General features: G+C 42.7%; 1 protein-coding gene and 1 long non-coding RNA gene across 3 annotated transcripts in view; one reads left to right on the top strand and one right to left on the bottom strand.

Moving 5' to 3' along the window:
- The window catches only part of NHS (NHS actin remodeling regulator), a 193,746-nt gene that overhangs the window by 119,190 nt on the left and 53,338 nt on the right, over positions 1-21,218 (top strand). The window lies entirely within an intron of this gene.
- Positions 5,716-17,685, bottom strand: LOC146058993 (uncharacterized). The gene is made up of 3 exons (XR_014470084.1): positions 17,612-17,685; positions 13,444-13,520; positions 5,716-5,844 (listed from the first exon to the last, which is right to left on the bottom strand). It is a non-coding gene; the product is annotated as an uncharacterized LOC146058993 (long non-coding RNA).

Below are 21,218 nucleotides of genomic sequence, written 5' to 3' on the forward strand. Positions count from 1 at the left end.
TGTAAGTCACGTCTATGACACGCCTCTCAGATGTGGCAGTACAGGTCTGAACTTCTACAGTAGGTGCCACCTTCGCCTTCTTGGTGCCACTGTCATCTCCCTGAAATCCTTTAAAAAAGTAGGCAAGCGTGATTTGTACTCCTAAACTCCCTAAACCCAGCCATACAATTGTCGCTTCTGCCATCACACTGTATATAGGTCTGTATTTTCCTTAATTTAATGTGCAGCCTATTACTATAGATACTTTATGCATAGGTACAACTTGGGTTGCCTTTCCAGCTATCTCTGTGTCATTCGCAGCCCTGGAAACGTCATAGAAACTGTCATTTGTTTGTCTTGTAATAGATTTAGTGGTATTCTTTTGAGCATTTATTAAATAATGCATAGGGACATGGTTTGTTTTGATCAAAGTAGGGTGTGGCTTATCTTCAAGCTAGAACTACGCTAAAATAAAGGCCATGTGCCTGCAGGCAGTGCTTCCATGTGATTGGGTATAGGCCAGCCTGTTCTCTAGCAGCTCTCACTTACTTTTGCAACCTCTCTTTGGGACTTGGCTTTGAATTACTGATTTAGTGGGGAAAAAAACATAAAAAGGAATTTTATCGTGTGCAATCACTTTTTCCTGTAAAAACTTTTGTTTTCAGAATTGCTAATACTCTCCCACAGGCCTTCATTACATCTCTGTTATGATGAGAGGACAGAATTACTAACAGCTTCTCAGGCATAGCTGGTGAAACATCCCTTCTGCACTAGAAAGGTGACAACAGGATACATGACGGGTAAAGACACTGATGAATGAGCTAATTAGCGGGACTAATGGGCCTGTATATTAATTACTAAGGTGTGCACTAGTAATGGAGTATTATGAGTGGCAGTATTATACAGGACAGTCATGTTCTCAGATCTGTTTAGGATACAGGGAACCTGTCTGACCCCAAATGACTGGTAATAGAGGCCAACAACTGGAGCAGATGAAAATGTTCCTCTTTCATACTGGAAGAACTTGTCATTTAATTCTACAGATATATATAATTCTGACAAACAGTACAACATTTGTTTTGACAAATTTGAAATTAATAATACAATCTCACATAAAAGGTATATGCTAAAACCTTTATTTTACTACATCTTCATCACATTTACCATACCTTTAATGGGAAATGTGATGAGATCAGATCAATAATATCAGGAGGAAGCCACACAGAACTAACACCATCTTCAGATGGTTTTAGTAGAGGCTTTCATCTGTTCTGCAGATGATTTGGGAGAGGGATCTTTGCAGATCCCTCCTCCATTGTTCTGTTGTGGCAGGCAGGGTGACTGAGGTTCAAGATCTCTGCAGATCTCTCGTCCATTATCCTGATACAGCTGTGCCCGGCAGGGGAAATGAGGAGAGGGATCTTTGCAGATCTACCCCCATTCTCCCCCTCGCCCTTGCTGACACTGTGACGCAGGCACAGTTAATGACAGTGCTGAGCCAGTGCCACTCTGCAGAGATCCATGCAGCACAGGTAGGACTCTGCCTACAAACCTTACCTGTGGGATGTTTGATCAGTTGGCTGTGAAAGTCCTTGCTAGCAGCTCAGCTGACCACACAGCTAATCCGGTTATAGAAGCAGATCACTTATCAGAGATTCCTGTTTGCAGGTAAGCTATGTTTCATTTATTTTCTGTTTTAAACACTTATTTTGTTTATGCATGCAGCCTGTGCTCAATCAGACGTAGGTTGTGTGCTCCCTCTCCACATTCTGCAATGCCTTACTGGGCATGTGCAGAGAGTGCCCTGGAAAGGGACAACTTTCACTATTATGAGAGTCTGATACATACACATTACCAGGACAGAGTTTCTCGCAAGCTTTATACCATCACTTTTTAATACATTTTTGTAATAACTACTATAGGAATTCATTATTTATTGATATTATGCATCACAATGCATTTCAAATGCAAATTGTCATAACTATTCCCCTTAAGATATTAAGGTCACTGGAACAGGATCTTTGTTGGGAGAGCAGACGTACGAAATACATATGTGCTCCTTTTTATAACTTGACTGTGCTGTGTGAAATCCTAGCGGCAGATAATAACAGCATGTTGCATTAACCCATTATGACCCATTGCATGTATATCTGGATGACACTGATAAAGTAACCTAAAACTTATGCTGGCCACACATCAGACCAACTTTCCTCCAACCAACCAACTATTTGGTTGGATGGAATAAATACCTGGAACTGGATGGGAGCAAATGTAATTTGTAATTAAGTCATTTGTTTCTCAAATCTGAAAATGGACAACAATTGTCACTCAGACAATGTACTGTAGTTTGACCTATTTTATTTAAACTATTTCACTGAATGTTTTTGTCCATTCCTCCTCAGTTTGTGAGCAAATTGCTTATTGGCATTTGCCCTAATACAGTACCAGATTTTCGGTCCAACCAACCAACTAGTTGGATGGTTGGTCTGATGGGTGGCCAGCAACAGGGCCTGTTTCAGAGTTGATCGTTAATCAGTGACTTTGCAATTCGGGCAATTATCGAAAGACAACACGTGTGCATCAGATGCGTGGCACACGCGTGGCCACAAATAGCGATAACAATCTTGACTGTTATGTACTTGCAGTTTTATTCTGGTTGTGGTAGAAAAAATGCAGTTGTGTCCAGATGTTTTTGAGGAGGTTCTGTGACGTCAGCCATGACCACTTTCACCCCGTCTCAGTCACAGATTTGTGTAAGGGTCAGACTTGCAATTGCACAGATAGAAAAAACGTTCAATGTTCCATTGAATTGCAACATGATTGGTGAATCGATTGTGATTAGCGATCCATCCGCAGTTCTCTCGCAATTTAGCAAGAAGATTCTTCTCTTTCAGCCTGGGTGGGGGCTTACTCTTCCCATTCCAATGTAACTTCTCAGATTAACGATCAGGTATGAATCCTGGCCCATCATTTGAACATTTTGTTAATTTTCATAATTACCACATACCGCTTTGTAGCTCATACAACAAAACATAGCTTATAACTTATTCTAAATCCATTTTTTGATACTCTGCCGGAAAATGTTCTCAGTGTTTTTGAAAATTAAAATGAACATTGGGATTTGAATAGCGACTGTTATCACGGAACAGTCTGCTCAATATATTTTGTAACCCTTTGAGTGCCATCGTTGCTGTGAGCGATCCGCAAAATGTCCGCTAAAAATGTCAGCGTCGCTCACAGCCACTGTTCTTTTCATATAAATAAATACAGCTAAGTCAGTTTAAAGGAGTTTAGTGAAATATTGCATCCAAAAAGGCGATGGCCTTTAATGGATATTTTGGGGATCTCACAGCAATGTTGGCACGCAAAGGGTTAATAAATAAATAAAAAACCGGTTTGCGTGGCAATTTTCACACCTGTTTTGACAAAATCCCTTGGCACTCAAAGGGTTAAAAATGTCCATATAAATGGAAAAGAGGTTATAAAGGGTTAAGGGCTCTACATGATGTGTTCTTTGACACATTCAGACACAAAGAAGCACTTTTGAGAGTGAATTACTAATTGCTTATTTTGGGAGTTTTCTTATCTTTGTTGTCTCAATGACCCATGAAATTGTATCTTGACTTTAACATGTACCAACATACTGTTGTATAGGCTATTAAAAAGTTATTGGTTTCTCATCCAAGCTGCCCTAAAACCAAAGGTGGTGCCCTTTGTGTCCAGGATTTGCAGTATCTGTAAATTAAAGAAGATACAATTGGGTTGATGGACATTGCAGATAGACATGGCTTATAAAGTTGCTGGCATGTTCTTTGTGGGCTGTTCCAGGCATCAATGGCCAGCTTGTAAAGCAATTTAATACACTTAGGCCCGGATCAGGTTCACTCGCAAGAGCAAATTCTCTCTTTAATGGACAAAACCATGTGCACTGCAGGAGGGGCTGACGTGCAGAGTGAGTTAGATTTGGGTGTTATTTTTTTTCTGTGCATGGTAAATACTGTCTGCTTTATTTTTACACTGCAATGTAGATATCAGTTTGAAAAACAAACCCCACCCAAATCTAACTCTCTCGGCACATGTTATATCATCCCCCCTGCAGTGCACATGGTTTTGTCCATTAAAAAGAGAATTTGCTTTTGTGAGTAAACCAGAATCAGGCCCTTAATACATGTAACTATACCACAGCAAAAATGTCAGTAAAATTGACAACAGACCTTACTAACATTATGCTTAAATTACTTTTTTACTAGAGATTCATTCACATAATTGATATAATGTGACAGAGGCAGCATGCTTTTATATGCTTGAGTAAATGTTACATTGTAACCTGCTGCTAATTCTTCTTAATTAGAATCCAACCTCCCTTGGTCACATGCAACTAAAGGCACAAAAGGAACTATTTTGTATAACTTCTTCATTTTCTGTTAGCCTTAATGATAACAACAAAGTAACAGAAAACAATGTTAATGAGGTTGAGGTTAATAGCAGCTAGCTCTGATCTTTTCATTCCTGGTGCTTAAATCAAAGAAAAGGACCCATTTTAAAACATGATCCTTAGGTCGAAGTTCGGAGGTCAGCAGCATCACAGTGAAGCTATAAATCCAGGTGTAACCAGAGGTGCTAGTTAAAAACAGTTGTCACACAGGAAACAAGAGAAACTGGTAGTCTGGTATAATCAAAGATCTGCAAAATTCTTTCTCTCATAAAACAGTCACATAGACTATGTCATTGTTCTAGAGGAATAAATAAATAAATAAATATATACTGTAGATCAGGGGTGTCCAAACTTTTTGCGACATGGGCCAGTTTTGGTGAAGTGAAAATGTGGGGGGCCGACCATTCAGCCTGACATTCTTTGAATCATTAATCGCATCAGAATGGTCCCCCACTCTGCCCCCATTCACTTTATGTCCCCCAGCCTGCCCCTTCAATGTATATTCCCTAGACTGCCCCCCCTTCATTGTATTTCCTCCAGCCTGCCCCTATTCACTGTATGACCCCCACTCTGCCCCCTTCACTGTATATTCCCCTGCCTGACCATCTTTCTCTGTATGTCCCCCAGTCTGCTCCTCCTTCACTGTATGTCCGCCATTCACTGTATGTTCCCCACTCTGCACCCATTCACTCTGTCCCCCAGCCTGTTCCCCCTTCTCTGAATGTCCATCACTGCCTCCATTTACTGTATGACCCAAAGCCTGACCCTCCATTCACTGTATGTCCCAAAGCCTGACCCTCCTTCACTGTATGTCCCCCAATCTGCCCCCATTCACTGTATGACTCCCATTCACTATGTCCCACAGCCTGCCCCCCCTTCGCTGAATGTCCATCACTGCCTCCATTCACTGTATGTCCCCAAGCCTGACCCTCCTTCACTGTATGTCCTCCACACTGCCCCCATTGACTGTATGTCCCCCTGCCTGCCCCCTCCCTTCTCTGTATGTTTCCCAGCCCTTTGTGTGAGCCAGAGGAAGGAGAGGCAAAGCAGGAACTGCAAGGACAAGAGATGCTTGGGCTCCCGCTGCCACCCTCCTCCACTCTGCATGTTACGGGAGCAAGCTTCCCCCTTGCTGCACCCCATCCCCACACACTGCTGTCACTGTGATTGCAGAGGAGGGTGATATACGATTGCAGCTGCAGGGGTTGGATGCATACTCACCGGAAGGACACCAAACACATCTCACTGTGGCGGCCGGCACCTCCTCATTGCTGCAGACAGCAAGGTGAAAGCTCGTTCGCCGGGGCCCCACCTTAATGCTGTGTGTCCCGCATCTGATGCTCCACCCGCTTCTGGCTGGAGGCTGTGGGCCGCTTGAAATGACAACACGGGCCGCAATTGGCCGCTGGGCCGGACTTTAGACATGCCTGCTGTAGATAGATAGATAAACAGAAAGAGAGAGAGAGATTAAGGAATGCATACAGATGAGCTTTGGTTGATGTGCCGGCAATAAGAATACCAATGTTGACCTCCCGATGGAGGGAATCTGGACAGGGGTCAGGTAGTATACTTACTGGAGTCAAATATATAACATACTGGGGATGGAGTCAAATATACATGTTCCGGTGCTTCTCATATCAGTGCCTTAAACTGGGCGAACGTATCGAGTAAACTAATATGGTGTCTATTTCAACAGTGACACAAAAATTAAAAACTCGTATCGACCTTTTTTATTTCAACCTTTTGCTTGTGTCAACTCTTTGATCGTGTTGACCTTTTAAATGTGTTGACCTGTACACCAAAAGTAGTTGAGCTATCGACCTAGACACCATGGACCAAATTATCCACACCTGGACTGGCAGTCCCATTGGAAAACGTTTCTCCCTCTCGGACTGCCAGTATGGGCTGCAATTAGAAGGGAGCTGACTTCCTGTAGGAGGCCACTCCCTGTCTTTTGAGCAGCCTTACCTGGCTTTTATGGACTGCAGCCAAGGCAGTTTCCCCAAAATATAATAGCTTTATATTATGGGTTGTGTGAAATCAGGGAATTTGCTAGACTCTTTAGGGAGACAGGGTGAGTGCTACTATTTTAGGAAGTCTCCTGCAGAATGCAGGAGGGTTGCTTTGCAAATTTGCAGAGATCTGCGATCACCGCAATTAGCAGAGAGCTTGTTTAATTAACAAGTTGTGTGTCATGTCACATGTTCTTTATTATGTGATTTCTTTGTCTGTACCACAGGTGACTTGGGCTGGGCACACACTTGTCGATATATAACCCGTTCTATTGAAAGGACATTGTGTCAGTAGTGGATTGGGAGGTACTGTATGTGTACATGATATAGCTATTGGGGCATACACACGGTGCAATATGAACTACCGATATGAACTATTGTATATACTGTAGTCCATTTTAATAGAAAACATAATACATATCGCACCATGGGTATACAGCTAGCGATGCCGATACATGTCACTGCAGGGATGGTATTGCAAGAAAAAATATACTGTGTAAGTAGCAGAAGTTTGCTTAGAAAGTGTACAATCTAGAGTACAGGTTGAGTATCCCTTATCTAAAATGCTTGGGACAAGAAACATTTTGGATAACAGATTATTTCATATTTCAATTTCAGAATATTTTTATATTTTAGTGAGGTATCTTGAGGGGTTACGGTATAAATGGTAGACAATGTCTAGGTGGACAATCACTAGGTCAACCACTAATGGTCGACAGTGACTAGGTTGACACCTAAGAATGGTTGACAGTCACTAGGTCGACATTGGCAGAAGGTTGATGCAAGCTTTATGTTGACATGGGCATGGTCGACATGAATAAGGTTGACATGAGTCTTTCAAGTTTGTTTGCTGTCTATGTCAACCTATGTCGACATGGTCACCTATAAGTGTATTGCGTCCCCAGGGCCGGATTAACAATGGGCCTGATGGAGCTACAGCTCCAGGCCCACTCTCCAAATAGGCCCATTTTGTAGCTGAGGGCCAGGGCTTTCCAACGAGCCCGGCCCCGCGTCGCTAGCCCCCCGGGAACAAGAGATACCACCAGGCAAAACTGGAACGTTTTCCCCATAGGATAACATGGGCCCCGCTAATTCCGACCTCCACCCGATTCGAACGGCTGCCAGTTCCTCCGCCGGCATCACAGAAGCTCGAGGTTGATCTCAGTCTAACCCATATCGCTGGACCTTTAATCTAATACCAGGCTGGTCCATATGCATTCATTGGTTCTAGAGATATTGCGGGTAAACCAACTTTTTTTTTTGCATTTCTGAAATGTAATTTCATGGCAGTTCATGTTGTTTGAGGAGAGATTTCTCTGGAACCAAACGGCCCAGTTTCACGGGACCAAAATCATTCGAAGCCTACATGTAAATGGGTCAGTTGGTTCTGAAGATATAGCTGGTTGTTTAAAGGGGGGCAGTTTTCTCTCCCCTTCACATCAGAAAAAGCAGGGACTAGGCTGGTGTAAAAGGGGCCATACCGGGAATGTCCCTGCATGATCCTGGGACCATATTCCCAGGTAAGTCCCTGCATTTTCTGGTGTGAAAGGGGTATTATTTCAAATAGCCAGGACATGCAGTGCTCTGAATACAGTCAGGTAGCCCCCTGCTCTCTGCCCAGCTGTCAATGGCTGTCATTTCTGCCCGGCAGCGGCTGTCCCCCAGTTACCGCGAGCATCTATTCCCCTTGGCAATGAGCTTGTAATCCCACATAGCAACAAGCATGGAACCCCTGGCAATGTGCATGGAACCCCTGGCAATGAACATGTAGGTAAGCAATACTTAGGGCGGGATGTATTAATATACATCGCCGCCCTTCGCCGGATGTCCGCCGCGATGCCAGCGCATATGTACTAACATATGCGGCTGGCATCGCGGTGCGGTAACGGAGACCCCCGCGATACCTGTACTGTGGTCTGCGGGGGGTCTCCGTCACCTCCCAGCCGGCTCCTGATGCCTACACGCCGGGGACAGCTAAGCAGGCTATCCCCGCCGCCTCCTCCCCCCTGCAGCCGGAAGGACGTCCGTCTGCGTTGATAGGGGGAGGAAGGGCTTACCTTCCGGGGTCCAGGAGGACCTGCAAGTAGGTAAGCCCAAGGGAGGGGGAGAGGGGGGGTCGGCGAGGTGGCGGGGTTGCGGCGAAAAGAAGCCCATAGGCTTCTATAGGGTATCACCACCCAAGGGTGGCGATACCCTGCCCTGCGATAACGATGCGGACGGGTAATAGTACATAGAAAAATGCGGTAAAACGGGGGTTTTACCGCATTTTCCCTTTAGTACATCCCGCCCTTACTGTATGTAGCATAATTTTTAATAGGCATTATGGTGTTTGGCATAATATGTATTGGAGATTATGGTGTGAGGCTTGTCATGTAATGGGCATTATGGTGTAAATTTTTAATGCGCGCCTTTGGCGCGCAATGCCCCTATTTATGAAGCATATTGTGCATTACTGCTCAATCTGTTTAGTATAGTGCAGGCATGTCCAAACGATGTCCCTCAAGCTGTTGTGAAACTACAAGTCTCATCATGCATTGCCACAGTTTTGCTATTAAGGATTGCTAAAACTATGTCAAGGCATGCTGCGACGCGTAGTTTCACAACAGCTGGAGGGCCACTGTTTGGACATGCCTCGTATAGTGTGTATTTTGGCTTGATCCATGTGGCAAAATGTGTAAGAGGCAAGTACAGTATAAGGGGGTTACGATTGTGTTGCATGATTTGTATAAGGGATATATGGTGTGGTAAACTTAGGTGACCATATAAAAGGTGCTGAAATGTTGTCTACCAAGTTTTGGCTTTCAGTATTTTTTTTATGACTTGAATGCCGCCTCACCCTGCAAGTATCTTAGGACATTGGCATGCTGTGGGTGCACCTTTGGAGGGCACCCGCCAATATATCTCCCTGCATTTTTCCTATGCCCGCTCCCTGCCTTTTCCAGGCATATATAATTAGTTGAAAGTATTTACACAAATAGAGACACACCCATGAGCAGACCACCCAACCAGAACACTGGTCATGCCCCCCACATTATTAGGTGCTGGCCACCACCCCTATTATTGCGCATAATAGGCCCTTGATCATTTTCAGCTCCAGGCCCATTTAGACCTTAATCTGGCTCTGTGCGTCCCCTCGCTGTGCTCGCCATGCTTCAGGCACAGTGACTCGATGCACTCGGCACACTATTATATTCTCCCTTTATGCCCACTTGGATAGTAAAGTGTGAAAAACCACCTTATTTTCACATGCAAAACTTGGCACATCGAGCTTAGATAGCAACCGCCAGAGTGCCAGTTTGGGGTATTGTAAGTCTCCCTGTAGCATAGGACATATTACATTTGATTTAAAACAACAGTTTTATAAATGCACAATAAGCTCCAGTCTGAAGAGGCTTGTCAAGTGATTTTATAATGAGATGGCAATAACACATCTTGTAACTTTTATTTAGGTGCTCATTTAGGCTTAATCTCATCGAAGGATCCCCTTGTAAGATGAATAGTCAGACCTGTCCTGTTAGTAGTAGTAGCACAATATCTTAGTGTAAAAACACTTTTATTTATTTCAATTCATACAATACAAGGCCACAGATGGTCCCTAATACTATTTAAGATCAAGCTTGTAGACCTAGATAAACAGCGCCATCTGTGGGTTTTGTGAGGAATAGTATTTGTTTCCACAATCTTACAGGGCATAAAGGAGATAAAGGCTGGCAATGTGCTAGCAATAAAACTGATGTAAACAAAGGTGACATTTTTATGTTTTATAGCTACTATAACTACGCAGGAGAATATCTCAATATTTCAAGGTATTACAGCTAGAGATATTTGACATAAATAGACAAATGCTGTAAAGCCTAATACTGACACCTCAAATGAAGCACAGTTGGTAACTATGCAGTTACTTACCTATTTCTCCATTAATAATATTATTCTGGTATTTTGGTAAACATAAGCATCACTGAGGTTTATTTATTAACATTGTTTAAGACTATAAATCTGCACCAACCCCAAACCATCCAATCAGCAATGAACTTTCAACTACTTAAAATCAAATGTCTGATTGATTGTTAAATTTCAGTGCAAACAGAATATCAATAGAGGTATAATCTTATACAACAATGCTTCTTGCGTCATTGGTTGCAGTATACTTTTTTGGGAGTAACTCACCCAAGTAACTCACCCAAATAACTCACCCAAATCTAATTCTGGTTTTGTCCATCTAATGCTGTGTACACACGGGGGCGATAGGGGCTGAAATAGCTGGAAATATGGTCGCAGGCGACCATATTGCCAGTGATGGAAGTGTGCCCCGGCGATAAATTGCTGGGTGCGCGCTCCCGTTTTCAGCCCCGTTCTAATCGCTGGTCGCAGGAGCTTGCTCCTGCGACCAGCTGATTACCTCTGCTGCTCCCCCTGGCAGAGGTTCCCTTTTATCAGCGACCAGCGACCATTGCTAGCAATATATGGCTGAGCAATATATCTCCCCCGTGTGTACGGGGCTTAAGAAGGATTTTGTCAGAAAAAGTGAACTAGAATAAGGCCCTGTGTGCCTAGGCTCCCTGGGGTGCCTCAGGACACTTGCAGGGGTGCCTTGGGTTGGTGGACTAGGATCAATTTATATTATTAATAGTCCATGTAACAGGCAAAACTAGTGCTGGTGGCTGCCAATCATAGTATATGTGGACAAACAGGAGCAAATCCTGTCCCTCACCACATAACTGTGACATATACACACAATGTACTTAATTAAAAAAAAAAATCTAAATTTCTCAATAAGAAACATTTGGCCTAGGGGTGCCTTGAAAACATTTTGATGCTCTAGGGTGCCATGATTCAAAAAGTTTGGGAACCACTGAGTTAAGCAATATCTGTAATAATTTTGTGCATGAAACAAAGTTTATGTACAATAAGCCATCAGAAAGCAAAGGTGTTACTTTTTCAGTCATGCTCAAAATATTTGGGATTTTGGACATGGGAGACTGTACTGTATTATTGTTTGATTTATCAGACAGGGAAAATCCAGAACACCTGTCTAACTACAGTTTTTATGGTTGTTGTAAAATGTAATTAAGCTGTCAAAATCAGATGCTTGGTTGTATAAAGGTAAAACCTATATAATAGTACATGGTTATTATTTTTATTTTTATTATGCGTTAGCTGGGGTTCATAAAGTGGACTTGTGATCTACACACAGTGGAAGCAAAAGTCGTGTGGGAACAAATAGCAATTAACTAGAAACCAAGACCTTATAAATAATAAATCTGGCCCCATGAATGTTAGTTGGGCAGAGTCTATAGTATGTGATGTTACTGGTTGCTACAATATTGACAAACCTTGCTGTTACTTTGGGCTCCACTGGTAGATGCTGTCACTTCTCAGTACCCTTTGTATTTAATGAATGAGCCTTTTCAGCTAGTACAACTTATTATATAATGATAAACATTAGTGCCTTGCAGCACTGAGGTCATGGGTTCGATTCCCACTAAGGCCCTAACTGTGCGGAGTTTGTATATTCTCCTAGTACTTGCGTGGGTTTCCTCCGGGTACTCCGGTTTCCTCCCACAATTCAAAATATACTGGTTGGTTAATTGGCTCCCAACAAAATTAACCCTAGAATGTCTGTGTGCATGTACATGTGGTAGGGAATATAGACTGTAAGCTCCGCTGGGGCAGGAACTGATGTGTTTGTTCAAATACAGTATGTGTGCGAAAAATATATAGAGCTGTTAATAATTATTTATATCATCTTTATATATGTCTAGTGTCCGTGAGTCTCTGAAACACTGCCATCTGCTGCCAGAGAGTGAAACTACATATTTTTCTCACACATGCAGAAACACAGAAGGTAGCAGACTAGCTTTCGAAGCTTTTGCTTTGAGTGGGCTTACTAGTATATATATATATATCTATATATATATATATAGATATATATATATATAGATCTATCTATCTATATATATATATATAGATAGATAGATCTATATATATAGATCTATCTATATATAGAGAGAGAGAGAGAGGGAGGGAGAGGTAGAGTAAAAGGGGGAGTGTGTGTGTAACATTTTTTTTTATATTAAATGTGAAAAAAAATGTGTAAAAAGTATGGTGGTTAAGGAACACTTATGCAGATATGGCTTCTTCTCTTAACATATGGAATAATTCCAATTGTCACATGGCCCATTCTAGATAGTTCCTTTGACAACCCAACTTCTTTCTTCCCTACGCTCCTGAAAATAGGGTGAGTCTCATGGCCCCCATCTCCTGGTTAGTTGCTCCCCCCAGCAATTGTAATGGGTCGACATGGTCATCATGTCCCCAACCCCTTCCCCATCATGCCGCTGGTAGGAAGTTACTTTGCTGCTGCTTAGATAGATAGCTCTAATATGGTAATGCAGCAGAGGCGTCGCGGGCATCCTAGGATCATCTTCAGTACCATTGACTGGCTGTGTGCCCCATGGCAGCTGATACATAGAGGCCAGGAAACTCATTGCCTCTTCCCTTCCCCGCAATGGTGGAGACATGGCTTCGTTTGGAGACACAGAGGTGTTTGCACCCCCTCCTTACCCCCAGATGGCATCAGACTGTTTATCACTGACAGTCTGATGCCAATCTGCTTCTGTTGTTGCGGGACCCAATCACACATGTGCAGAATGGGTCATGCACATTAATCGATACTTTGAGACGGACGCAGCACCTCCAACCACATTTGAATGAGGGCCTGTGAGGGAATTATTTAAGGTATACTTGTCCTCATATGCAGAATATTGGGCAAGAAATATGTCATACATATGATATAACAGGGAGTGTAATGCCATGAAATGTGTGTTCATGAGGACCCGCAAAAAGTCAGCCTAACTCCATTGTCAGTTTCACTATACAGTGTTGTGTACAGATTTACAAGTAACAACATGAGAGACTCTTTTTCTTAAGAATACATTTTCTTTATAATTTTTTTCTTGTATGTCATAAAAACAACAAAATGAAAGTGAAAAATGTGGAATTATACGGGTCACTTACCCAAATAAACAGAAAACACTCTTCAGTGACGTGATGAAAGGCAGATCGGATTATCACTTGTTTTGAGCTGAGATTTCCTTTGTGTGTAAAAGAAAGAAGAAACACAAAATAATTATACAGAATTTGAAAGGTTGTGACGAGTCTTCCATTCCCAGTATAGAATATAGTTTCCATCTGCTACCTAATGCAATGATACTGTACATATCTAGAAGCTTCTCTAAAAACAGCTCTGGCTTCAGATACACTCAGCAATAGCAAGGCAATTGAGGTTGCTATTCAGTAATTACAGTATGTGATAAAATAGACAAATAACCAAATAAGGGTGTTTTGAGGACAGGAAAATGACTAGGGCTATTTGGTGTGTCCTGTCAGGTGTTTAGGTTTCTTGGAACTGACTCGCTGAGTAAAGAAGAATAAGGCAGTGCCACAGAACCGGGTGCGCCTCATTCTCGGAAATGGACATGCAAGCGTGCGAGACACTCACGCGCCCAGGATTGCTAGGAGATTCTGAGGGGCAAATCAGTGGCGTAACTATAAATTTATCTCACCCCTGCCAAAACATTTGTGGCGCCCTCCCCCCCTTCTTTAGTAAAACATGACAATGGTGCAGACTGGTTACCTGTGCTGCAGCTCGCCAGGAGTGACGTTCGCCCATGCGGCATAACAGGGAATACATCCCATCTGCTGACATACTGTCACCTTCCGTCACCAGCCCCAGCTTCCAAGGACCGACTGGGGATAATAGCGGAAGTGTGTGTGGTAATGACACCGGCTGCCCCCAGGTGCAAAGGAGGCGAGGAGACTGGGGAGGTGGGGGGGCGTGGCAAGGAATATGACATATGCTGTCACCTACGGTACGCAGCTGCACAGCTGCATTACACATCCACTGCCACCCAGTGCCAGATTAAGCCTTCGGGGGGCCCGGGGCACTTTAGACAGGGGGGCCCCCTTGCACTTGTCATTACTGGCCGCAAACTGCATGGCGGAATATTACACTGTCAAAACAGAGTAAAGGCAGTATAAACTTGATCAATGGGTAACTTCAGGGGATATATATATATATGTATATACACACATACATACATACATACATACATACATACATACATACATACATACCACATGAAAAGCCTGTGTTTGTCCCTCTGCACCTTACTCTGTAGGAGACCTCACAGAGTCACGTGCTGCCTCTGATTAAAAACCCTCCCATGACTAGGCTGCTGCTGCTGTTATCCATGGGCCTGAGAAGCATGTAATGAGCTCCAACAATCAGAGCTCAGCACAAACGTCTCAGCCTCTGCCCTCTGGTGCAAAGTGTCATGGGACTTAGTCAACTCCCAGTAATGCACTGCACACGTGGCTCCCAAAGCTCAGCACCATTAATCATTGTCACATTGGCAGGTAGGTGAAGCTGCAGCACTACCCCACTCCCATACACAAAACCTTTAACTTAAAAAAAAAAAATATTTTTTTTTTTAAAAAACACATGCCAATCACAGGGGGCCCTAGCTAGAGGGGGGCCCAGGGGCACTGACCTCTTTTGCCCCCATTATAATCCGGCCCTGCTGCCACCCACTACTACTGAGCGACAACAAACTGTGTAATCGTACAGGACATTTTTCAGTGCGCCCCGAGACTGCTGGCTCCCCCAAGCCACAGCTGGGGCTGCCACACCATAGTTACACCACTGGGGCAAGTGTAGGATTTGCAAGAGGGACGAGGGGTTTCCAGAGAGGTGTGGTTTAAAGCATGGGAGTTGAGACTGAGGTTCAATTAATAAATAAATGTGTATATATATATATATATATATACACATATACATATACTGTATATATATGGCAGTAGCAGTAGCATGGAGTGCTTGGAGAGTGCAGGAGGGATGATGAAACTGGGCAGAAATCACAGCTGCAGCAGTTACTTTATGTATATACTTAGCGGAGCCATTGGGAATAACCACAACTTAATCGTTGGCCATAGGAGGGGCTGCGCTACATGAATCAGTGGTGTGCGTCTGTAGACACAACCAGTGGTGGCTCCTACCTTCTTGGGGGAGGAGGGCTGCCTCTGGCCACAGCCACTGCAGGTGAACCACGATGTAGGCACCCCCTGTGACCGCTGCCGCTCTCCTCCAGGTCACCAGCGCCTGTCCTATGATGACAGGTGCCGGGACTGGCGCATGCGCAGTACAAACATACTTCTATGGGCTGCTTCAGCAACAGCCCATAGAAAGAATCTTGGTCCCGGCGCCTGTAAAATAGTAATGACAGGCACCTGGACCAGCGCGTGCGCAGTACCGATATAGGTACTGCGTATGCGCAATTGCCAATTTTGCACGCAGCCCGCACAAAGGCCCGCACAAAGGGAACACCTCCCAATGGGACTGCCTTGGTGACTGGTAAGTCGGACTTCCAATAGGAAGTCACTGCCATCACAATGAAGCCAGTGCAGTCTCACAGACTGCATCTGGCTTCATTACAGTGGCAGATATTACCTGGGGGGGCTGCAGCCCTGCAGCCATAGTTAAAAACCACCACTCGACACAACTGTAATCTCATCATATCTTCAGATTGCTTGTAGATGAAATACATATCTAATAGCATACAAGGTTTGCAATGCAATATTAATTGTTATGTAGTAGTATATTTTCAAAACATGGACCATTTAAGAGTTACTCTCTTTATATACTGTCATATGTCAATTTATAAAAGAGTTAGTCCGAAATAAATGTTGATTTGTTTGTAATTTCAATGCTATACTGACCACATTTGGTTATTGCTGGCATGTAATACAGGCATACATTAATAAACAAATCCAGCAGGCATTTCAGGCTGTAAACCCTGTTAGTCAGCTTTTAGGCGCTCTCAGGGGCTTATGGATAAGAGAATCCCCAGCCAGTAGTCACTAATGCACACTAGTCTTCTCTAAGTCATTTCTTAGTTTTTAATTTTTGGAGAATTATTGTACTAAGACTCACATGCCACTGCCATCTGTCATCTGAGCAACTTGTGTTCAACCCAAGCTATCAAAATTGTCAGGACATGAAGATCTCCTCCAAGTGCTTCTGTGCGTTTCTAAGTATATGACAGTATACAAACACTGCAGTGTGTCTGTATGTACAGAATTGTATTCAAAATTGTCAGTTTGCATTTATATGTTTATAAGAAACCCCGGCATTCATAAAACGTAACCTTATTTTAAAAATGTAGTCTTATAATTACATTAATAGACTTGAAGTAATCAATTGTTTATATATCGTTGTAGGGAAGGGAAGGTGGGAAAATGAGAGTAGAACCGCACTGATTGGTGGTAAATGTACCCTCTTGTACATATTGGGTTTGATCAATTGTCCCAGCATACTGTAAATGCAAGTACCGGGTCCAACTCTGTATTGCCCAAAATACATACTGTACAACCTGATTAAGCTTTCCCTTTACCCCATTGCAGTCCTGTTCAGGGCAATCTTAATCTGCCCAAGGGTGCCCCAGTTCTAGGGGCCTTCGTACTGAGACAAATTGGATTGTGAGCTTCTTGGGAGGCAGTAGAGAATACTGCCTGGTCACTTTCATTGTGAGCCATCGGAGCGGTGAGTAGGATTAAATGGGTGCAGGGTTGCACCTATTATAAATACGCCGGTGATGATAGAGGTTTGGGTCTCACCCGCTGTCTGCCTGAGAGGACATGAAAGACCAGTGTTCTTGCCCATTTGTTAAATCTCCTGACTTCAAATTTTAACCTAGACAGTATACACAGGGTAGGTGCAGACCGTAACGACGGCATGCGGTCATTAGGTTGGCAGTGACCACTATTATGCGACAGTCAGAAGGGCAACACATGAAAATTGTCGACATGCATTATTTCAAAGACAAAAGGTCGACAAAGTCAACATGGGAAAAGGTTGACGTGATTTTTTAATTTTTTTCTAACTGACTTACTCATACATCCCAATAGAGGGAGAAGCATGGTGAGTGCAGTGAGCCATTCCAATGGACACTACACACGAATACGGTGTCCATGCCAACCTATGTTGACATAGACATAATAAAAATGTGCAAAACTCATTTTGAACTTTTCCATGTCAACCTTTTGCTTGTGGTGAACTTTTGGCCATATTGAACTAATGTACGTCGAGCCATATTAGCCTATCTCAAAGGCTTACACTGTTCCTCACCTCTGTCTTGTTGCTGCTGTCAGAGCTCCATTCAACACACATACACACATCCCTATGTCCCCAGCATCTCCACCGTATGCTTCTCCTATACAACTCTTTCATACTCATGTGGGTGAGGAAGAGGCAGATAACTGTCACAGCTGCTTTATATATAGTGCACGCCAGAGGAGGGTTGGGGTCCTGTGCTTGCCCCTCCCACATCCCACACAGGCTATGGCTAGACTCCTTCAGCCAGCTTCTGGTGGCTACTGTTCTACTCTACCCCCAGACTGGCCAGGAGCTGTAAGTGGGACTGATTGGCTTACACGTGCCAGTACTGGTGTATATTGTGCAGCATTTGGACATGCTACTTTATTAACTAGTTTAAAATTAATGAAATATAAGTAAATGAATACCGCTTTTTCTGCATTACAATACAGCACAGTAAATTAGAGCAATTATTTGGGAAATGGCAAAAACACTTATCCTGCTACGTAATTGTGAATGTGCTGTCTTAAGAGCATCTGTTTTTTCCACTCTCTGTGCCTTCCCACATAATAAGGAAAGAAAACAGCAATGCTTTAATGGATAAATCCTAACTAGGCCAAATCACTTTGGAGAGTGGCCAAGACGTTAATTTAATATTCACAACTGACCTGTTTTATTCCACAGAGAGCTGGGTAAAAAGTTGGGTGAAAAGCCTTCTTTAACTTTGCTGGAAATGTGTGGCTGGACTAATGCTGTCCCCTGAAGCACAGTCTGCAGTGAACACATAAATGATTAATGCTAAGTCTCTGGCACTTTCTTGTTCCATCCGGGCTGCTCAGGTAATGTCTATGTGCCTACATTCAGCTGGCGATGCCTCATTTTTTTATGAAGAAGGCAGCTTCCCTATTTTGATTTGTAAGCTTTATATATGTGTCTATCTATCTTTATACACATGTATTATAATAATACAAAAATAAAATAAACATATATATATATATATATATTATATATTTATATATATTATATAATATTTATATATAGTGGCTGGATGAACCGGCACTCCCAATGCTAATAAAAAGATGGTGTAGGTCTGTAGGACGGTGCTCCCCGCCGATGTACCGGGATGTCCCTGGGGAATATGCAGACTGGGTTGCGGCGGCACTCATACTTTAAAATAACGATACCAGGAGACTGGAAAAAGTTCCCAACATTTCAAAGCCGGTGCAGATTTTTTATCAAGGTGCAGAATATGCAATCGTTATTTTAAAGTATGAGTGCCGCCGAAACCCAGTCTGTATATATATATATATATATATATATATATATATATATATATATATATATTTGTAGCAAATCTAAAATAGAATAATAATGTAATAAGATCTCACTCTGGAACCATTCTTACCATTTCTTCTCATTAGACATGTCTATCTATGTCCATATCTGATTCTTATTTAACCATTGTGAAGCTCTGTAGGACTCATGGGTGCCTTACAAATAAACAACAGCAATTATAATAATATCAACAAGAATAATACCCATGAGACCACAGACCTGGCTGACATTGACAAGATGGCAGCTGTGGTCGTGAGTTGGTTAATCCCTTGTGCTACAATGCCATTTTCATATGAACTATTATATTACATGTACTGTAAATCTATATTTTGTAATGTATGTTACCGTGTTATATTTAAAGCACTGTGCATAGTTGTGAAATGGGGAAACGCATGTTTGAATATGTGGACTATGCACTTGATATAGACGGCTTTGACATGTGGAAACAGGTTATTCATGGAACATTCTCAAGTTATATGGTAATTGTCCTGGCACCAGCAAGGGGGTTTGGTGGTGACTAAACAAGAACTTTCTTTGAAATGCGCACAAGGGATTCTCCTGTGTGTCTTTGTGTAAAATGTCCAGCAGGTTTGGGGAAAAGCTCTTTTGGGCACCCGTAATGAGAAGGGGCATGTCCAATGTGGAAGGTTGTGAACACTCCCTCCTGATGTGAAAAAGTAACTAATATGCAGGTGGCAGATACTATGGCAGGTGCGATCGCTCCCCTCACCTTCCACACATCACGCAGAGAGCACTAACTGCTACTGTAGCTGCTTCTCTCACCAGTCAGCACTCAGCAAGGGTGCAAGGGAAAGGGACAGTGGGACTCCGAACCCTCTGGGCCCTTTCAACAGGTCCAAGCCCAGGTCAATTTACATTTATAAGATAGTTGCCTTATATTACCCAGGGGCCAGATCTGTAGCCTTTTATATTATGTGCTGTTACTATAAAAATAATGCCTGAAGGCCCTGAATATAGCTATTCTTCTGACTCTCATAGTGGACTGACTTCTGTAACATCTGTATGCTTTGATATGCCAAAGCATCATCTAAAAATGGTAGTGTATTTCTGAAGACACTGAACAATAAACATCTTGCCTTTAAGTCAACTGCATCTGTATCCTGTGATCTGTATCCATTGCCTCCAAGTTCAAGCCCTCTGTCTGCTACCATGCAGAAACTGGTCAATGGAAAGGACCAGTAGATATAAGCAGATATCAAGCAGGAGGTGGTGCAGCAGAGTATCCATGCATATCCAGAAGTATGTAGCTTCAGGTGCCAATGGTAGGAGCCTGAATGCAATTATGTGGCTCCAAGTGCCGGTGTAAGTTGGCAGTGGCAGTATTACATGTCAACTATACAGTGAACAAAGTCAGTAGCAGGTGGTTACTGACAGTAAACTGGAATCACCCAATACACCAAATCCAGATTAAATGAATATGTGTGATCGTCTGGCAGAGGAAGGTTCCTCCGTTCACATCACCATTTAAGCTTACATTTCTTTGCCCCCAGTCCTACCAACTCTTGCTATCAAGCATTAATTCCCCCATACACTATGCGATTTGGACCCGATTTCACCTGATTCTGGTGGATGGGAATGAGAAATTGACCCGAATAGCATGTATCCCGACGTCTTATCCGATGGGCAGTACAGTGCGCATTGGATTAGACCCGGAGATTGTCAGTGGTCAGGATGCCGATATATACTGTATGTATATATATATATATATATATATATATATATATATATATATATATATATATATATATATATATATAGGTCGTTGAGGAAGGCACTCCAATAGCAGAAGAATGGTACTTGCTGGGGTGCTGCACGCAGAATAAGTGTATAGGCAGTGGAATCGTGGCACTCTCTCGGACTTTCAATGATAGACTCTGTACCTTGTGTACTGAGTCTATCATTGAAAGTCCGAGAGAGTGCCACGATTCCACTGCCTATATATATATATATATATATATATATATATATATCCCTGAATGACCTCTACTCTAACAATGACTCTAGTATTTTTGTTTTAATAGAAGGAATCTTTTGTTATCTTTTACTCAAACAGCTCCATATGACCACTGGACTATTTTCATCTTTATGCAACCTTGCCAGACGTTGGACAGCAGGAGACATAGAGTAACATTAGTTTTGGCTGATCATTGTTATTCTTTCTTTCTTCTTCACATCTGTTTTGACTTTGAAAATATAACTTTAAGTTCACCATTCCAATATTTGGTGTGTTTTAGCCCCTGATGAAGCATAAGACATCAAAATTGTTTTTACTTTCTGAAGTAAA

The sequence above is a fragment of the Crinia signifera genome, chromosome 2, assembly GCF_055691185.1.
Source record: "Crinia signifera chromosome 2, ASM5569118v1, whole genome shotgun sequence".
In the NCBI taxonomy this organism is placed as follows: domain Eukaryota; kingdom Metazoa; phylum Chordata; class Amphibia; order Anura; family Myobatrachidae; genus Crinia; species Crinia signifera.